This window comes from Phalangium opilio, unplaced genomic scaffold, assembly GCF_054372755.1.
Source record: "Phalangium opilio isolate 3A_F unplaced genomic scaffold, DU_Popi_V2 ptg000053l_1, whole genome shotgun sequence".
Lineage (NCBI taxonomy): Eukaryota > Metazoa > Arthropoda > Arachnida > Opiliones > Phalangiidae > Phalangium > Phalangium opilio.
Window position 1 is genome coordinate 1,761,060 of NW_028324172.1, and position 20,069 is coordinate 1,781,128.

Below are 20,069 nucleotides of genomic sequence, written 5' to 3' on the forward strand. Positions count from 1 at the left end.
AATATCATCCATTTTAAGATCGGAGCACCTTTCCCCCGAAAAATCCCTGTTTAAATTCCCACACTTTTTCGTTTTTTATAAAACCATTAAATACCAATTAAAGCTTTCCATCTGTGTAGGACGTGTATTGGAAAGCGTCTTTTAGCCTTCTACATAAACTCCACCCAAATCGAAGCAAAAAATACTTCTCGGTAATTACACCCAGGTGCATCGTATAAAAAAGCAATTATTTTTTTGATACAATGTAATTTAAAAAATATATTTTGTAACCTAGGGGAATTGAGGTGTTCCAATCGTATATCTAATATCATTAAAAAGTATACCCGCAGCCAGATAAAAAAAGCAATTATTTTTGATACACTGTAATACAAAAAATATATTTTACAACCTAAAAGTATCATTAAGTATAATTAACGACGAGAATTCTCGGTAAATTACTTTTAAAAAATATATTTGATAACCTAGCGGTATCCAGCTGTTTGAAATCGTATATCTACCCATCATTAAAAAGTATACCCGTAGCCAGCAATTATTTTTGTTACATTGTATATACCTAGGGTATCATTAAGTATCATTAACGACGAGAATTCAAAATATATTTTATAATCAAGAGGTATCATTAAGTATCATTAACGACGAGAATTCAAAATATATTTTTTATAACCAAGAGGTATCGTATAATTATCCATGAGAATTCTAACTTTTAAAAATTTTATAGAGGCTATAATTATCTACGAGAATTCCTATCGTAATTATTACTGGGAAAAAATATTTTTAACCGTATAATTAAGCGCGGGGACGCCGTGTGTCACCCCCCTCCCCCGGGGGCGGCAGGGGACGGTGTATATAAACTCTCGGGATTTTCGGATATTTCATTCGTTCTTCACTCGACGTTCGTTATGGCATCTTCATCTTCACTCGGTAAGCGAAAACTTAATATATCAGATGATGAGGAGGAAATAGATATTTTTGAGCAATTTAAAAACGTTAAAGAGGAAAATACTATCGAAAAAACCGGCATTGTCCCTCGATACGATATTAAACGAGGTTTAGCTAGTTACGTGACTTCATTACCAGCGTCGCGTGACGATTTTTATTTCGATATTCAAATATACAAGTACGAGGATATAAAAGATAGAGATAATAAAGATATTTGGCAATGCGATGGAAGAAGATTAAGATTTGTCGCGTCTAAAGATAGCGTCGAATGTAAACAAATTCGATCTATCGTGAACAAGATCGCCAAGCATATCATCGATAATCCCGACAAGATCACGAAAAATTATTCGTTTTTTAACAAAAACGAATAATTAATCAATATGGAATCCCAATATCTATTACTCGTATATCTATTAACGTATCTATATATACTATATACCCAATATATCAATTACTACTACTATTTAACATAAAAAAAGAAGACAATTATTACGTGGTGGATGGGATGGATATGAGACTCGAAGTTAATAGATTATCTACGTTCAAGATATGGTCTGTCGAAGGTATTAGCGTGGATGACATGGCAGCTAGCGGTTTTTATTGCATTAGTCCTAAAACCGTTCGTTGTTTTTCTTGCCTTACCGCCTTGACTGGATGGAGAGCCGACAATCATCCAATGGCTGTTCATGGCTACGAACAACCGTTATGCAGATTTGTTTTTCGGTCAGGAATGAGGTGTGGAAACGTTCCCATCGCTGGACGTAATTTTTTCGAGGAAATTGAAAGGGACTACTCGGGACCGGAAAATCATCCCACCAGAAAACAACTAGCACCTGGCCCACACATGTTACAAGCCAGATTCGAAATCGATTTAAAAGAAAAAGAAGAAAAACGAAAAAAAAATATATAAAACTCTAAACAATTTGATAAACTTACTCATTTAAAGATGAGTAGTTCGAGCGATTCCGAAAATGAAGAACCGCTAAATTTAAGTGTTAAAGCTAATCCTAAACAATTTTATACTTGCGAAAAAATATTAGATAAAAAATCAAGAAAATACAAATGTAATCAAGTAGAATGTAAAATTAAATTTAAAAATTTAGAACGTATTAAATTAACCGAAGTAAACGAAACGTTTGTTAGTATAATTAATTCCATACTCTTTGAATTATTACGCAACCAGCAAGGATATAATAGAGTTAGATTTTGTATTCGTTCGGATGAGTTGGATAGTCCGATAAATTTAAGGTTTATGAATATTAATGAATTAACGGCTGAAAGAGTAATAGGAGCTATAAGTCAAGTTGCCCAATCAAATCGAAATTTCCATTTACAAAGCTCTTTAGTTTTTGACGTTATTTTTTTACATTGCGACGTACCCGTTGGACGTCGATCAAAATCGTTAAAAAATAGAAATATAGTAATTTTGGATACGTTTATAAAAACGAGTCCAAATTATATTTACATTGACAATACCGATAACTTATGTTTTGGAAGAGCTTTGGTGATAGGAATTTATTTGGCTGATAAGAGATTCGAAAAGAATACGAATGAAAAGTATCAAACAACGAACGAGTCAATTAATTATTTTAGAAAGATAAAAAAATGTAATCACCCCCTCCAAAAAGAAAAAGCGGAGCAATTATATAAAAACGCTAATATTTCTCCGGATACCGTTAATTTATTAGATATTCAAAATTTTCAAACTTACTTAAACGAATATCAAATTATTATATTCAGAGCTGATAATTTAGAAAAATATTTTGTCGGACCTTTCAAGGAAAAACAAATTTTTCTATTGTTAGTTAATGATCACGTGCATGTAGTTAAGGAATTGCATACAATGTTTGGCGGTATATCTTATTGTTCTAAATGTTTAAAAGTATTTCACGGAACTAATCAAAAGAATAATCACTTTTGCGAAACTCGAGTTAAATGTAGTAGATGTAGAACTTTAAATGTATTCCACGAAGATAAACTAATTAAACCTGTTAAATGTCGAAAATGCCATCGTTATTTTAAAGGAGAAGAATGTTTGAATTTTCATATATCTAACGGAACGTGCGATAACTTTAAAAGGTGTTTAAAATGCGGACTAGAACTGAAAGAAAAACACTCTTGCTCGAAACCATGTAAAAACTGTTTACGCGTACACGAGAGGAACCGTTGTTACGTTATGCCTCTTTCGAGAACGTACGAAAAAACCAGATATTGTTATTTCGATACCGAATCAATCGTTAAAAATAACGAACACGTCCCTGTCTTACTCGTAAGCGCTATGCAAGAAAATGAAGGGAACAATTACGAGTACGAGATATTTCGAGGGTTCGACTGCGTCGATAAATTTCTAAATTATTTATTCCGGACGAAAGAAATGGTTTTCCAACACGCGACAAAACGGCTTAAAGCAACTAAACCGGTTTTTGAAAATATTACGTTGTTAGCCCATAACAGTAAAGGTTTCGATTCGTTCTTTATTCTTCGTGGGTTATTAAAATTGAACATCATACCGGATATTGTTTTTGACGGAAGCAAAATGTTGGCCATTTTTTTGAAAAATCAAAAAATGAAATTTATCGACTCTTTCAATTTCGTCTCGCAACCATTAAGATCGTTCCCCGCGACGTTTTCTTTGGGCGAAAATAGAAAAGAATTTTTCCCTTACATATTCCACACCGAAGAAACTTTGGATTATGTCGGTCCACTACCGCCGAAAGAGTATTTTCAACCTGAACATATGAAAGAAAAAGATTATAAAGATTTTCTCGAATGGTACGCGACGAAATCGAGACAATCGGTCTATAATTTACGCGAAGAACTGGAATATTATACTATCATGGATGTTAAGGTTTTACAACAGGGTATGGATAAATTTAGACAATTGTTCGAGAAGGAAACTGGTTTCGATGTTTTAAATATGAACGCTTTAACCATAGCGGGGGCCTGCACGAATATTTTCCTTCATAAATACTTGGAAGAATTTACACTCGGAGTAGTACCGTGTAACGGCTACAGGAATAACTACAATCAAAGCAAATCTGCTTTAAAATGGTTGGCGTGGGAAGAAAAAGAACGCGGAATAAAAATTCAATCGGTTCTCTCGTTGGAAGGGGAAAAGAAGATTGGACGATACCCGGTAGATGGTTATTCTTCTCAACCCGAAATAATATTTCAATTTGACGGAGATTTTATTCACGGATGTCCGAAACATACGAAAGGAGGCGAATGGAATCCGTTATTGCAAGATACGTTTAAAAATTTATACGAGAGAACTCTGGATCGAGATGATGATATCATGTGTAATGCACCGAACGCTGAATATGTTAGAATATGGAGTTGCGAGTTTGACGAAATGTTGAAAAACAGAATCGAGGTAAGAAAGTTTTGCGATTCGTTACACTTTCGAGATCCGATAGGACCAAGATCGGCATTATACGGTGGTCGTACTGAATGCTTCATGCTGTATCATAAAACCAAACCAAACGAAAAAATTCTATATTACGATGTTTGTAGTTTGTACCCCTTTGTATGTAAAAACAGAGACTATCCTAAAAATCACCCGGAGATTATTACGAGAGATTTTTCATTCGATTTGAATCATTACTTTGGGGTAATGTCTTGTAAAATATTAGCTCCGAAAGACGCTTACATACCGGCATTACCAATTCGAACCAGAAAAAAACTATTTTTCGCTTTGTGTCGTACTTGCGTGGAAAACGATATACAAACAGCCTGCGCGCATAACGACTCCGAGCGAGCTTTCGAAGGGATTTGGCCCACCCCAGAAATATACATGGCGGTCGAAACCGGTTACGTTATATTGGAAATCTTCGAGGTTCACCATTACCCCGAAAGGTACACCTATATCAAGGATAAAGATCCTGGTTTTTTCGGCAGTTACATTAATACATTTTTGAAACTAAAAATCCAAAACTCTGGCTGGCCTCGCAACGTTACCACCGACGAGGAAAAAACGGAATATTTAAGACTGATTAAAGAACGAGAAGATATCGAGATTAGACCCGAAGATGTAACAAACAATTCAGCTCTACGCGCGTTGGCGAAATTAGCTTTAAACTCGTTATGGGGTCGACATTGTTTAAACAACGATAAACCAAAATCGGTTTTCGTCAAGGATTATCAAGATTTCATTAAAATTATAATGGATCCGACATTGGAATTAACGGATATGCGGCCAATTAACGACGATGACGTTTGTTTAATGACCTACAAATTCAAAAAAGATTTTTGCCCGACATATTACAAAGGATCGGCAGTGTTGGGGAGTTTCGTTAGTTCGTACGGTCGGATCGAATTATTTCGAACTCTGAATAAATTAAAAGAAAGGGTTTTGTACTGCGATACGGATAGTATTATATTTATTCACAAAGAAAGTGACGAATTTCTTCCACCCGTCGGACAATTTATGGGTGATTGGACCGACGAAGTTCCGAATGGGTATATATCGGAATTCGTTACTTCGGGTCCGAAATCGTACAGTTACAAAACAAATACCGGGCATTGCGTTACGAAAATGAAAGGAATTTCGTTAAACAGGAAAAACGAACAGATAATTAACTTTGATTCGATCAAATCGGCTTTAGACACTCCGGGAACTAGTTACACTTTGGAAATCCCCTTTAACGTTGTGCGTGACAAAGCTCGCGCGAAACTACTTTTAGGAAATCTGAAAAAAAGTTTCGGCGTGACTTTTAATAAGAGAATAATCGCGGACAATTTTTTAACATATCCGTTTGGATACTCGTTAAAGCAAGATGCATCGTGAAAGTCTACGTTTAAAATCATTCAATGGTCATTGGACTTCCAATTCGTCGGAGTTGGAAGTTATCCCCGCGGAACTAGCAGCGTCGGGTCTCTTTTACTTGAACGACGGTTTAAAAACCATGTGTTTCAGCTGTCATAACTTATTCGATTGGGGAGGATCGAATGAGACTAATCCTCACGAAGTGCATCAAAAACAAGCTCCATTTTGTAATTATATTCTCGGACTCGATATTACTAACGTGAGTCTGGCTGATGAAGAAGGGGAAAAGAGAAGATTAAAGGAAGAAATCGTGGAATATTTTGACGAATCCATTAAAACGTTTACGTCGAGTTTCGTCGATTTAATTCTCGAATCGTCGATAGATGCTTTCAACACGGAATTTCAACTCTAAAAGAAAAAAAGTGACTTTCGACGATATCCCCGTGGTTTTTATTATTCCGTACGAAGATCGCGTTAATTGGAGAGAAATAAACAAACTCCATTTTCAAAAACGAATTGACGATTTTAATAAACTTTTTGAGAAATGTTTGATGCTTGTAGAATAAAATTCCAAGCCCCCATGCAAATTTTACTGGCCGGTAGTACTATGGCCGGTAAAACGACGTGGATATTTAACCTTTTGAAACACGCCCATTGTTTGATCGAACCCCCTCCGGACAGGATAGTGTACTGTTATAAAGAATATCAACCGAAATTTGACATTGCGAAAAAAGAAATTAAAAACATTGAATTTATGGAAGGACTCCCCCCGGATGATTCTTCATTTTGGGACGAAAGTATTAATAATTTTCTAATAATAGATGATCTGGCATTCTCTTGTTATAATAGTTCCCATATCGCTAATATATTTTGCGTCGGCTCTCATCATAAAAATTTATCCGTCGCTCTTTTAACTCAAAATCTTTTTGGTCAAGGTAAAGAGAGTCGAACCATTAGTCTTAACTCTTCATACATAATTGTTTTTAAAAATCCGCGAGACGGGTCTCAAATAACTTACTTGAGCAGACAAATATTTCCGAATAATAAAAACCTCGTAACTAGAGCGTATGATTTTGTTACCAAGGGTACTCCCTATTCTTACTTGTGTATCGATTTAAAACAAAACATTCACGATGATTTGCGTTTAAGAACAAATATTTTTCCGCATGAAGGAAATATGATTATTGTATGCGATGACAAATAAAATTTTGTATATAAAACTATTTATCGTTTCCGTATGTCTTTTATTTCGCGTTGGAACGTTCGAGGAGTTGGAATGGTTAAGAGAAAGCGTAAATCGAGTTTGTTAAAAAAAGTATTAAAAAGAAATTTTAAACGAAAAATTCGTAAGAGAGGACGTCATCCGCTACATAGACATTTACCATTTTTTCGTGGATTGGTACGTGCCAGTCAAAGTGGCGGAGGAAAATTAACCAAGGTACTGAAAAAAGCCAAGCAAAGTCAAATCAAAGCCGTTCACAACACGTTTTATAATTTGTTAAAGGGAAATATTCCTTTACCCGAAAAGGATAGAATTTATATTAAAAAACATCGAGTATATATAAGAAAAATCGCTAATAAAAGAGGTCTGGCTAAAAACAAACGGAAACTTCTTATAAAACAGGCGGGAGGATTTTTACCCGGGTTAATAGCTGCTTTGGTACCGACCTTGATATCTACCATCACTTCATTAGCGAGATGAAACGAATGGTTTTACTACCCGAATCCGCTGTTTTATCGGGAGCTGAAAAAGAAGCGACAGAGTTGGATCGTGAAATGAGTCGGATTTTAAAACAAAACACCTCTTCGGAGGATAAACTTCGACATTATTTATTAACTTTACAAAAGTATTTGACTATGAAGAGCCTGATAGAACCTCCTAACGTCAACGTTGCAAATATTCCACCAGTTTTCCAAGTTCAACAACAACAACAACCCGTTCAACCACCGCAATTTCTAACACCTAATCCGTTTTCAGTATTGCAACAGCCGCCTTCGCAACAACAATCACCTCAAGGGACCCCCCTGGCTCTCTCAAGGTCAACGCCGAGGTCACCCTCGAGGGTGCCCTCGACGATTAAGAAGTCATTCCCACGGCCTAAACTCACGTCGACTCCGAAATCGAAAAGACATCGACGATATACCAGAGGTATACCGGAGGAGGAGGGTGATGATGGTGATGATGGTGACGGTCATCCTTATCGCCCGAGACGTCTCCTTACGGGTATGAAATTGCGAAAAGTCAAAACACCGATAAAATGGTCTAAATGAAAATGTACCAATTTTTTAAAATAAAAAAATATTTTATTTCATTTTTTCTCTTGATTCAATAAATGTATACACATATTTAACATAATAATCACGTCGTTGTAAGGTTTATCTTTCACGTCGTACAATTCTCGTATTATTTCATTAAAAGAAAATCCGTGACACAAACTTGTTAAAACAAAAATAACGTGTCCCCCGCATGTAAATGAACTATTCGGTTGTATTTGACAATTATTGTAATACCAATTGGAAGCGTAGCTTGATAGATTAAAACCGTAATAACTAGGGTCTTTACCGTACGAGCAAAAGAAATAACCGTTATCGTTAGTATCGATATAGACTCCTAACCAATGCAATCCTTCGTTTGAGGATGGTTCCGAATTGACCACGAAACAATAGGGTTTCCGTTCTGGTGGGTCGGGTAAAATATCTTTCGGGAACACTCCTATGAAGTAGGGTCTCGTTCGAGGATCTGTGCTTAAAAAAAGGTTTAATTCTTCCGTATTCATTTAGCAACTTTTTGTAATTCCGGCTCGTAGAATGATCCTTTTATTATTTCGTCGTTTTCGTCTTTTATTATGTAAGCAGTTGGAGTACGTAGTAGTACTTTATGCACGACAAAAATTTCATTCGTCCAATATCCAGTGTATCCTTTACCAAAGGCGCCTTTGTCGGACGTAATTCTCACCAAATCACCCTTGCGTAATTTTGGCTTGTTGCTTGTACGTTTCTTCTTGTAGTATAATCGTTTCCATATTAAATGTTCGTTATTTATATTTACGTTTTTCGGAGCTATACCGATTGTTGAATGAACAGTGGCGTTATATCCATTTACAATTTTTTGTAAATGTTTCGTGTAATTATAATTGTTATTTCTCGTCATTAATCGAAACATTCGCGTTTTCAATGTTCTGTTCCATCTTTCTATCATGGCGCATTTTAAATTACCGTAACTAGCGTACCAATGGATATCCTTACTTTTAAGATAGGCTTGCACTTTTTTGTTTTTAAACTCGCTTCCTTCGTCGGAATTTAACCTCGAAGGTGTACGTTGCTTAAAGATTGTACCGAGAGCTTTTATAATTTCTTTCGCCCCCTTTGTTTTTAACGGTAAAGCCCACGCGTATCTCGACAAGACGTCAATAACGGTTAGAATATAACGATATTTGCTATTGTATTTGGATAATTGGGGTAAATCGATTAAATCGCATTGGAAAACCTCGTTCATACTAGTGACGTACGTTTGATTTCTAGGATATATTTTTCTTCTGGGTTTATGTTTCGTATACGCGGGCTGGGAAATCAACCATTGTTCGATATCTTCCTTTGATACATTTGGTAGAGCTTTTTGTAATTTTCGCACCGATCCTAAACTCGCGGGATGTTGCGGATCGTAATATATATTTTCGATTTTACGCGCTATTCGTTTACTAACCATCTTAGAAGGTATTTGGGTAATAAAGAAAAAAACCATCTGTGAATAAGCTTTTTATTTATCAAACGTAATTGTAAAAAACATCTCTTTTCAATTCCGATACATTGTCGGTAATAATAAGAAATAATTGATCCAAATTTTCGTTCTTCTCTCCAAATCGTTTTTCAAACTCATTCTTCAGGTTCGTCTTATTTAACATCGATATCGCTTGTAGGATATTCAAGTCCGTATTCGAATTTGAGGTGCAGGATACGTGGTGCTCGATTTCGCCTTGGCAATTAAGATTACCGCAGCAGTTGGTCTTTTCCAGTAAATTTTCGGTAATGTCTCGCAAAATCATTGTTCTGAATAATTCCTTGGTATTGGCTTTTATTTCCAATTGCCGGTCCAATTCCGGTTTTATTTGTTTCAATCGACTCCACGTGGTTTTATTTAAACAAAATCCTTTACACGTAGCCATCCACAGTAAATCGTAACGATGAATATTCGAATTTTCGCATACGTATTGTCGAATGTCGATATACTTTGTTCCGGTTCCAGATACGTAACCTTCAACTTGAAAATTTTCCGGTAGGGTACTGTGGAAGCGGGGTAAGACGTCTTGGAAAAACAAGTTTATATAATCCACCAGCAACCATAAGTTTTGATATACTTTGTTACTAATAGTAACCATATACTCCGTTCTCGCATTATCGGAAATGGAAATAATTAGATCATCGCCAGCTTCGGCTATCTCGATAGTTTGTTTATCGGAGAGATTGTACTGTTGTTGTTTCATGATTTTCACGCGATCATTTGACGCTAATTCGTTGGAGACGTTTAATTTTATATTTCTTTCAACACCTTTTTAATTTCCTTAAAATCCCAACAATTACCGACGATTGTTACGTGTCTTTTGTTATTTCTAACTGTTACGAGAAGATTATTATCTTTTCGAGTTGGTAAATAAACGTACTCGTCCATACTCTCACTCTAGTTTGTACAAAACGTTACGATCCCTCGTTATTAATAACTCGTTTTCAAACTCGGCGTATACTATGGCTGTTACCGCGAAAGTGAGTGGTTTGTTAAAACGTATAGTCAACCTTAAACTACCGTGTTTTTCTAAAGAACAGTGCTCGGCACTAGCCTGCTCTTCCGGAGTAAAGTCAACAGCGTATAGAGTGTTACCTCTAGGATAATCAAAAAGACTAATGTAGTTTCCTTTATTTTTCCCATACATATCTAGAGCCGTAAATAAGGAAGCGTATTCCCTACAGTATTGATCGTGAGTAAAATCCGGTGCGAAAGGTTGATCTGGATAATTTTTATTCCCTACTGTAACTGATAAAAAGTTTAAATCTAAGTGTTCGAAATAAAATGGATTTTGAGATATACGCCCATTGAAGGCTGATGTTTTAACGAATCCGATAATCATTCGATTAGGAATTCTACCTAAAAATAGGTTTTCTTTAATCGTGTCACTGTTCCCGGTTTCGATACTAAAATACTTTGCTACAGTTTGATTAATGGGATACACGCACGGTGTTTTTTCCAAAACCATAGCATGCGCTAGCATAATTTCAGAGTTTGGTTTTATTTTCCGTACAAATAAAGAAGCTGATTTAATAACGATTTTATAATTAGTAATTGGATCAGCAGCAGCAGCGCCAGGTTGATAAATTATTGGAAAAGTATCCGCTGATCTAATAAATTTAAACTTTATATCAACGTTGTTCAATAAGAACTTGTTCATCTTACATACATCAACGTGTAATCTCCCTATCATTTCAAATATTTTAGATGCTCCGGTTCTGGTTCTTCTTGATTTCATTCCGTTATTCTCGGCATGGTGTGAATCGGCATTTGTTAGTTTTGTATCTTTGTAAAACATTTCTAACGCCAATTGCGTGTCTTTAGCTTCTTTCCCATAATTTAACATTGTTTCGAAATAAGCGATATATGGGGCTAAATTATTCACGACTTGAACCTGAGTATCGTTAAACATAACTTCTATTTGATCAAATAAACTCCATAAGGTTAAATTAACCGGTCCGAGTTTATCGTTGCCCGCGATTTCTACCCATTTATTATCAGTTGTGTTAAATCCTAATATTTGAGCCTTAACGTACAGTTTAATTTTTGAAGTGTCTATATAACTATCGGGAGTTCCGGGAATAAAAAATTCCAATGGACCACCGTCCGTTATAGCGTTAACAGTTTGTAGTTGTATGTCGTTACTGGCCACAATATTCAAATTAGTGACGGGTTTAGCGAAAAAATCTAATTCTGACATCATTCCTTCCATTTTTTTAATACCTTTATTTGTCACTGCTTAAGCGTAAACTAATTATTACTCGTGTAAATTCTCTACTTTTATACCCCCCTTAGATATTTAGGGTTCTTCTTTAAGCTAAAAAATCAGTCTTCTTCCTTATTCTTTTCACTTTTCTCTTTCCTAATTTACTGGCTCTTTTTCTTCTTTTACGTCTTCCACTCCCAAATTGCGCTTCCCCTATTTTATCACCCGCTTTATGTAATAAATTAGACCCCGCAATTTTAATATTCTTTTTGAAAGAGCTTTTAGGATCTGCTCCCGTTGATATGTCGCCGAACCATCTACTTCCGACACCTATCGCTTCTCGTCCAACAGCTTTTGCTGCTGGTTTGAGTATGGGGGTTATGAAGCGAACTAAACTCTTAAATATAGATCCTAACCCGTTTCCTCTTTGAAATACTGGCCCAAAAAACGCCGCGCCCGATTGTTGTAAATAATAATTATAATATCTATTCCGTACAGACATTATTAGTGATTACGGATCCTTCTAAAATGTAAGGTCGTAACGGTTTTTCCGAGTTTGAATGGAATTTTCGTTCCCGAATCTGTCGTTATATCTATCTCAACTAAATTAAAATTGGGTGTACGTACTGGATAATAATTAATTGGATTGAATGTTAACACGTGAGGTTTATTATCTCGACTGTTTTCAGGTCTTGGAATTGTACGTAAAAGCCCACCCCAAGAGTCACCTATTACCTGGGGGTATATGAGACTCGTATAAATGAATAAAGTTTGTACACCTCTATTTATATCTCCGAGATGTTTACTTTCCGTATTGTTCCTCAACGGAGTGTCTACTTGACTCTTATCAAATCCCAACATGTAACCTAATCCGGGATTATCTTTTGGAAATGTAATTGAAAAATAATACATATATTTTGCCTCATTTACGGTAATTTTATGCCATGGGGTATTCTCTTTAACAATTCCAACCCCGCATTTGATTGTTACTGTTCCTGTTTTATTATACACAAAATCGAAATATTTTCGTTTCGATTCGGGTAAAACCATTTTCATTGCTTCGAGTACGGTATCTATACTTTCATACGTACCGTGAGGTATCGTATAAGCTTTCGTTTCGATTGATGCTTTATTAACATCTTTATTTACGTCAACGGGTCTATTTCGGTCCCTTGGAACAAATTGTTTGACTTGGAATTTACCCAAATTTCTGGTATCTAATTGATCTCGTGCAGTGTCTAAAGGATTACTAGCTATATATGTTTCCCGAACAATCCATCGATCCCAATCTAATTCCGCTATTCCAAGTACTTTTCCATATTCTTTAGGAAACTTAATAGCCGTTTGTTTGTCTCCGTTAATTTTAATTTGCATAAATGTCATTCCCTCTTTCGTCATTAGTTCAAAATTTATATCATCCCTAGCTTTTGTTGTTATTGACTGTTTAAACGTTTCGAATAATTTTTGGTATATACTAGTAGGTTCGTCGTTCGGTCCCCTAACTATATTACCCAATTTACCACAACCCCCTTCCCCAATTTCGTACTCATAATCAAGATCCACCGATCTAACGACAAATTCATCAAAACAATCAGTTATGTTATCCCACTTTGAAGGCATATTTATTTCCGACAATCCAACCTCCCAATTTCCCTCCGATAAATTATACGTTGTAGGTAGTTCCGTCCTATAACTTGTTTTAGTATTTTCAGGATATAATTGCATCGAGGCATTACTAGGTAAAGTAATGTAAAAGGAATCGTAAGCGGGTGCTAACATTGCCATGTTTACTTGTCAAGTTATTTATTGCTAATGACTTATTCATCAATGTACTAATTGCTTTTATTAACTATTTTGATTGACAGGTGTGATACGGTTCCTTTGCATGGTTTAAGGTATGGATTTCTGAATTATGCAAATTTTGATAATTTCTGACAAATTTTGCATAGTTAAAAGTGGGATTTCTGAATTATGCAAATTTGGATCATTGTTGGCTAATTTGCATGCCTAAAAGTGTGGTAACTTACTACTGACGGATAGGCCTATCGGATCTAGGAACCCCAGTATCTTAGTCTTGTACCAGTATTTCCCCATGAGACGACATTGAAGTGTCAGCCAAAAATACCGGCCCACAAAAATGAGGTGACGGAATTCCTACACCTGTTCTGAAAAATTTCAGAAATACGATACTGATTTTAAAGCCTCAAATCAGAATGAGGGACCTCATTTTAGTAAAGCGGCATTTTAATCGAAATAAGTGTTCTTCTCATCTGTTCCACCCTGAATAATTAAAATGTTAAAAGCTCATTTTGTACTTTATAAGATTTTACAAGTATAGATTCTATACGCTTTCATATGTGAATATCTGAGCTCCTTTTATCTCGAAATGCCGCATTTATACCCGTTTTTGTTGTAAAATTTCGAATCATATCAAATGTTTGAACTACGCAATTAAAACCAAATTTTTCATATCGATTAAACTTAAATTCAAATTGCAATACATATAATAATTTCTATTTTCTGGCCCTTTGTGGGTTTGAAAAAGTGTCGCCAAGGATTTTGTATAAATGTAGTTTTTTAAGGACTGCGAAGCAAATTTAGTTTTTTATAATATCTGTACCTTTTTGGGGAGAAACGTTTTTTAGGAAATAAATTAGTTCTGGAATTGTCAAACTCAATCGTCCAACTTTTTAAGAATAATGATATGATATTTGACTAAATCATAACATACATTTGGAATAGTCAGAAAATACAATACCTGTTTAAAGAAATTTTATGTTAAATATTCGTTGAAATCGCGTGAAAGTATCTGATTATTACAAGATAATTATAAAGATTCTCCAGCTATTGCATTGTGATAATTTAATCTTAGGCTTAGGAATACAAAAAGTAGGTCCCAAAGGTTTTAAAAAATCACGTGATCTCAATTTGATTGAAATGGTGAAATTGAGCGCGAGATTTGAATTGAAACTTTTAAGGGGCGTTTTCCTAGCGACGGTTTTTTTCCGCCGCGTGCGACGGAACACGCCGACGGGACTACGCTCCCCACCGAACCAACGGGAAAATATGAAAGTGTTTTCCTAGAAAGAGTAAGACGTAACACGTCCGCTTCCTCCGCCGGCGCATTAAGCCGACGTCGTTCAAAAGGAGTCAAGCACGTTGCGCGCTGAGCGTTTTTTCAAGTTCTTAGGCCTTGGTTGTAATATTAATTGCTTAATTAATGCCATCTGACCGCTTCTCAGCCTCAGAGGACGAACAACTCATAGAGTTTGTGTCCGGGCATCCATGTTTATGGAATATGGCTGACAACGAGTGGAAAAACATCATAAAAAAAGACTTGATTTGGAATGAAATCGGAAGGAAATTAAATAAGACTAGTAAGTAATCTTTTATTAAAAACTAATTGATATTACGCATATATAGGTAATGTATAATGAGTTTAAATTCATTTCCATTGTTAAATATATCGAATTTTATAAATAAATAGATTATATTAAATTAATTATATGGTTAAATATATTAATATGATTAAATAGAATATATTAATATGGTTAAATAGAATATGTTAATATAGTTAAATAGAGTATATGAATATAATTAAATTATGTTAACGGTTAAAAATAGGCGCGTTGAAGTAATCAGTGAATCGTTTTCTCACTGTGAAACCCTCAGCTTTGTCATAGCCACCCACTCCAACTAAGGGTATCATGTTGTCCCGAGGCAATTCGTAATTTTTGCATTGGTCCCCATTACGTTGATGTTGTAATTGGTATTCATCTCTGAGAAAGTTGTGCAAGCAGCAGCACACTACAATTACCAAATCCACAGTCGCAGGTTTCACATTTATATGTGAGAAAAAAATTCTGAACGTCGAACTCATGATACCAAAAGCATTCTCAGAAACTCTTCGTGCTTTGCACAGTTGGTAATTAAACTTCCTTTTTTGAGCGTCTTCCAAAGCTTGCAGTATGGTTTCATAATATGTTCGTCTAATCTGAAGGGCTCGTCACATAGTATGACATATGGCAACAATATATCTGATTGTGGCAATATTTGGGGTGGTGGGAAAATAGATTAATTTTTAACCAATCGACCACTTGCTGATTTATTGAAGATTCCGGCATCCCCCTCTTTGCCATAAGAACCAATGTCAACGATGACAAACTTGAAGTTGGCAACCACCATTGCAAGAAGAACTATTGAGAAGTACCTTTGTAGTTATAATAAAGAGATCCGGTTTGGTCTGGTGCCACAATTCGAACATGTTTTCCATCCATTGCGGCAACAGCTTTAGGAAAACTCCATCGCGTCCAGAATTCCTCTGCTTTTTTTTCCCAGTCAATCTGTTAGGTAAATCAGTCAGGTAAAAATCTAGGAAGTAAAGCTTCTTTGAGTGCATTGAGAACTTGGGGAACAATCACACTTATTGCCGGCACAGATATGCGATGTGAAAATTGTAATGAATGATAAGATTCCCCAGATTCCCCAGTAGCAAGATACCTGTAAAAATAAATCATTAAGAGCAAATTAAAATTTTACAAAAGATAATACTATATACTAAACAAATGTGTTCACCAATTGTACAAAAGTATATTTATGGTTTCAGGTGCACAGTGCAAAGGGCGATGAATAAGCATCCGTGATCATTTCAAGAAACAAGGAAGCAGGAAAAAATGCTACAACTGGATCTGCAGCTACCAAGAAAAGGGCTGTGTACTTGGGATAGACTTCGATTTTTGGATACTGTGGAGGATGAAAGAAACACGTTTTCCAATGGAAACACGCAAAATAATGTAGAGCCGCAATTGGATGGTGGATTAACGCTGATGAGAACGTCAACGCCGATGAGATCGTCGACACTGAAGATGATTCAATTTCTGCTTCTTCGAGAAATACCCCACATGTAGAACCACAGTTTTTCAAGACCCCATCCAAGTTTCAAGAAGCCCGCTTCTAAAAGGACAAAATACCAAGGAGACCACGTTTTGCAGAATCTAATAAAATCAAGAACTCAGTGGCGCCGCCCGGGGGTAGGCTGGGTAGGCTACAGCCTACCCGTAAATTGTTGATGGGCCCCGAAATGAGGTTCCCATAATATTTTGATCTAATCCTACAAGGAACTTTATTTTAGACAAAGTTTCACAAGGATGATGAACCTTTTGGCATCCAATTTTTACAATATTCTACAATTCTACAGGGCCGGTAGGCCCTTGTAGATATGACTTGACACCCTTTTGTAACGTTAAAGCAAATTTCACATGCGTTTACTAAATTTCCTATGGAGATTAACATGGGGATTTTCGTGATTTACCCCCACCGCGAACTGAAAAACTACAGCGAAGTTACTTTTCGGAATAATCTTGAATTAACAATTAAGTATTCAAGGTGTACTATCGGCTAGTTTAAGTATGTTAATATTAGTTAATTCTGAAAGTACGTCAAAAAATTACTTTTGGGTCAGAAGTCAGCCTAACCTTATAGCGCGCTTAAACCTATCATTTCGTTCTCGTTGACAACCAGAAGGGCCCAGGTTTGTGAGTGCTAACATGTTACATTGACAAGTTGCAAATGTTGGCTTTCTTGCTGATTTTCTTAATTTCTTAGCAGTAGACGCTAACAAATTAACTGTAACACCCTTAATAAGAAATACGTCGTTATGACGTCGAATTTTCCTCTAGAAAAGTAATTAAGGCAAATAATTACAGCTGATAGAGGTTTTTATATCATTTAAAGTAAGTACTGTTAATCGATCCATTCCCTCTAAATAAATTGAAAAAATTACATATCTACGCTTTTTCAATATTAAATTCAATCAACTGATTTTACTGTTAATTGATCTATTCCCTCTAAATTAATTGAAAAAATTACATATCTACACTTTTTCAAATACAATTACTTTTTCCGAAAACATTTGATCATGAAATTAATTATTTTGAAGGGAGTACGTGTTGAGGGATCAATATTGAATATTTGAAATACTCTGTCTAAAAAGACCAAGCGAACTTACCGTGAAAATCGTAAATTTTGGGCGGAGTTTGGCTATAGCCGTCGACTAAATAGCGACCCACGCGATATTCACCGCCATAGTTTAAAGCCGTTCGCAATTTTATATCTTCCGTTTTCTCCACCCAAGCGAGATATTTTAAGCTAATCTGACTGTGATTAAATTTTGCGTTATAGCCGTTAGAAGGAACAATACCCATGCTGTAAGGTTTATAGTAATTGTTAAGATAAATAGTGGTCAAAGCACCCGCCAAAGTGATATTTTTTAAGCAAAAAGGGTCTAATTTTGTTAGATCTACGTAAATTTTTTCTGAAAGCTTCGACGCCTTGTCTTAGGACTCCGACATCTTGAATGCAATATTTAATAAGCTCCTCTTTGATGTTGTAAATAGATCCTTCCATTGACGCGTACCAAGTTTGAAAATCCCGATAATCATTGGCTTTCATTTGAGCTACGTTAAAGTACGAAGCTTCAGGGATGACGCCAATGTAATTAAGATTTTCTTCGGTATGAAAATCAAATGGAAAGAATCCTTTCGCTAGATCGCCGAGGCTAAACATGCTGGTGAAATTACGCAGAGGTTGACTAATGTAATTAAAGCTATCGAGGAATCTAATTTGAGGTCCCTCAAGATGAATCATTAGAATTTTACTGCCGTCAAAAATAACGGCACGGGTGACGTGTCTATGAACTAGAGCGTTAAGAATTAAGAAGTTATCAAAAGCTTTCGCGTAATGACCTACGACTTGCGTGTTAGTAAAGCGCGGTTGGTACGTTTTACGTTTTTGTCCAGTCAAAAGTACCTGCTCTACGCTAAATAAATAATTTAAAAATTGCTCGACGCAATTGGCGCCGTAAAAAATTTTGGTTTCAAAGCCAGCTTCAGTTTCTACGTCGCAAACTAGTAAAATGGGGACGTGATATTATTTCTAAGAATAGTCTCAATGTCGTAACAAATAAACCGCGAGGCTTTCATTTTGGTTTCTAAAGGCATAACAAATTGTTCACCTGGCGGATGAACTATTTTACACTGAGAGCATTCGGGATTACAGTCGTGATCGTCACCCATAAGCCGCCCGCATTCTAAACATCGTTTTTGACTCGCGCAGGTGCCATTAAGTAAATGAGTTTCAAAGCAAGAGTTAGGGAAAAAGTATCGGTGGCATTTGTCGCAACGTTTTAAAACATCCTCGTTGGTTACATGAAAAGCTTCTCCTTGGCATCGAAAACATATATAGGGTTTTGTACCCTCGGGGTATTTATGCTCTTTTAACAAATTATATTTGTAAAAAGATTTCAGGCATAAATCGCAAGAGATACAACCGCCCATCATGCCGTGCCAAGTTTTCACGGGGTGGATACGATCGCCAATTTTTAAGAGATAGATAAATTGAGGAGCTTCGGGTCCTTTGAATAATATGGTAAAATTATTCGCAGCATCAACTATCACAATCCGATAATGAGGAGCTAAATAATTTTGAAATTTTTGAATATCCTCTAGAGTAACGAAACCTTCGGGGACGCCAGCTTTTTGGTGCAAGATTTTCGCAATATTACCCACAAGAGTGCTATTGCGTTTCAGTTTGTCAAAATTGTTCTGGTTAAAGGGCGGACCTTGTTTTTTTTGTTGATAAAAATTGCGATCGGCCATCTCTTTACCCAAAACTAAACTCCGAGCAAAACAGAGGTTATCATTGTTCTCCATAAAAATAAATTGGTTATTTTGTTTAACGAAATAATCCAAATTAACCAAAGTTCTATTTTTAATGGATTTGTACAATGTCCCTATATTTGCATCGAGGTTTAAAAAATTATGTCAAACTGAAAATCTTCCCCATTAAAGACAAAGTCCCGACTAGATTGCGTCACTCTATAGATGGTGCGCATAATTCGCTTACTAGTGAATTAGTCAATTTTTATAAATTACAGTGCCACCTGCGACTCGTTTTGTCTATTTGCCGCTCAATTGTGTAGTACCGGTTTACCTGCGCGTGTTCCTCCTCTCTTTCGCTACCCTCCGAGTCACTGCCACTGCTGCTGCTGCTGCTGTTCATTTTTTAAATCTCTATCAGAAATAAAAAGAAATTAGAAAAAAGTTTTGGTTTACAGATTCATTGTTAAATAGATACGTACTTTACTGGGGGGCTGCTGTTTACCCTCCTCGTCCTGTTTGACGGCCTCCACCAGCATGTGAAAGGCGTCAAGAAATTTAACGCCTTCTTTGCTGTTTTTTTTGAGAACTGTTTTCAGTCTCTTGCGGTCGCACTCCCAGACCTTGTCGGGCTGGGAGTTCTTGATATCAGGGAATTTGTAAACGCTCACGTCCACGTAAAAATCCCCCTGACGTGGGGGGACTTTAGTTTCAAAATACTTGCCC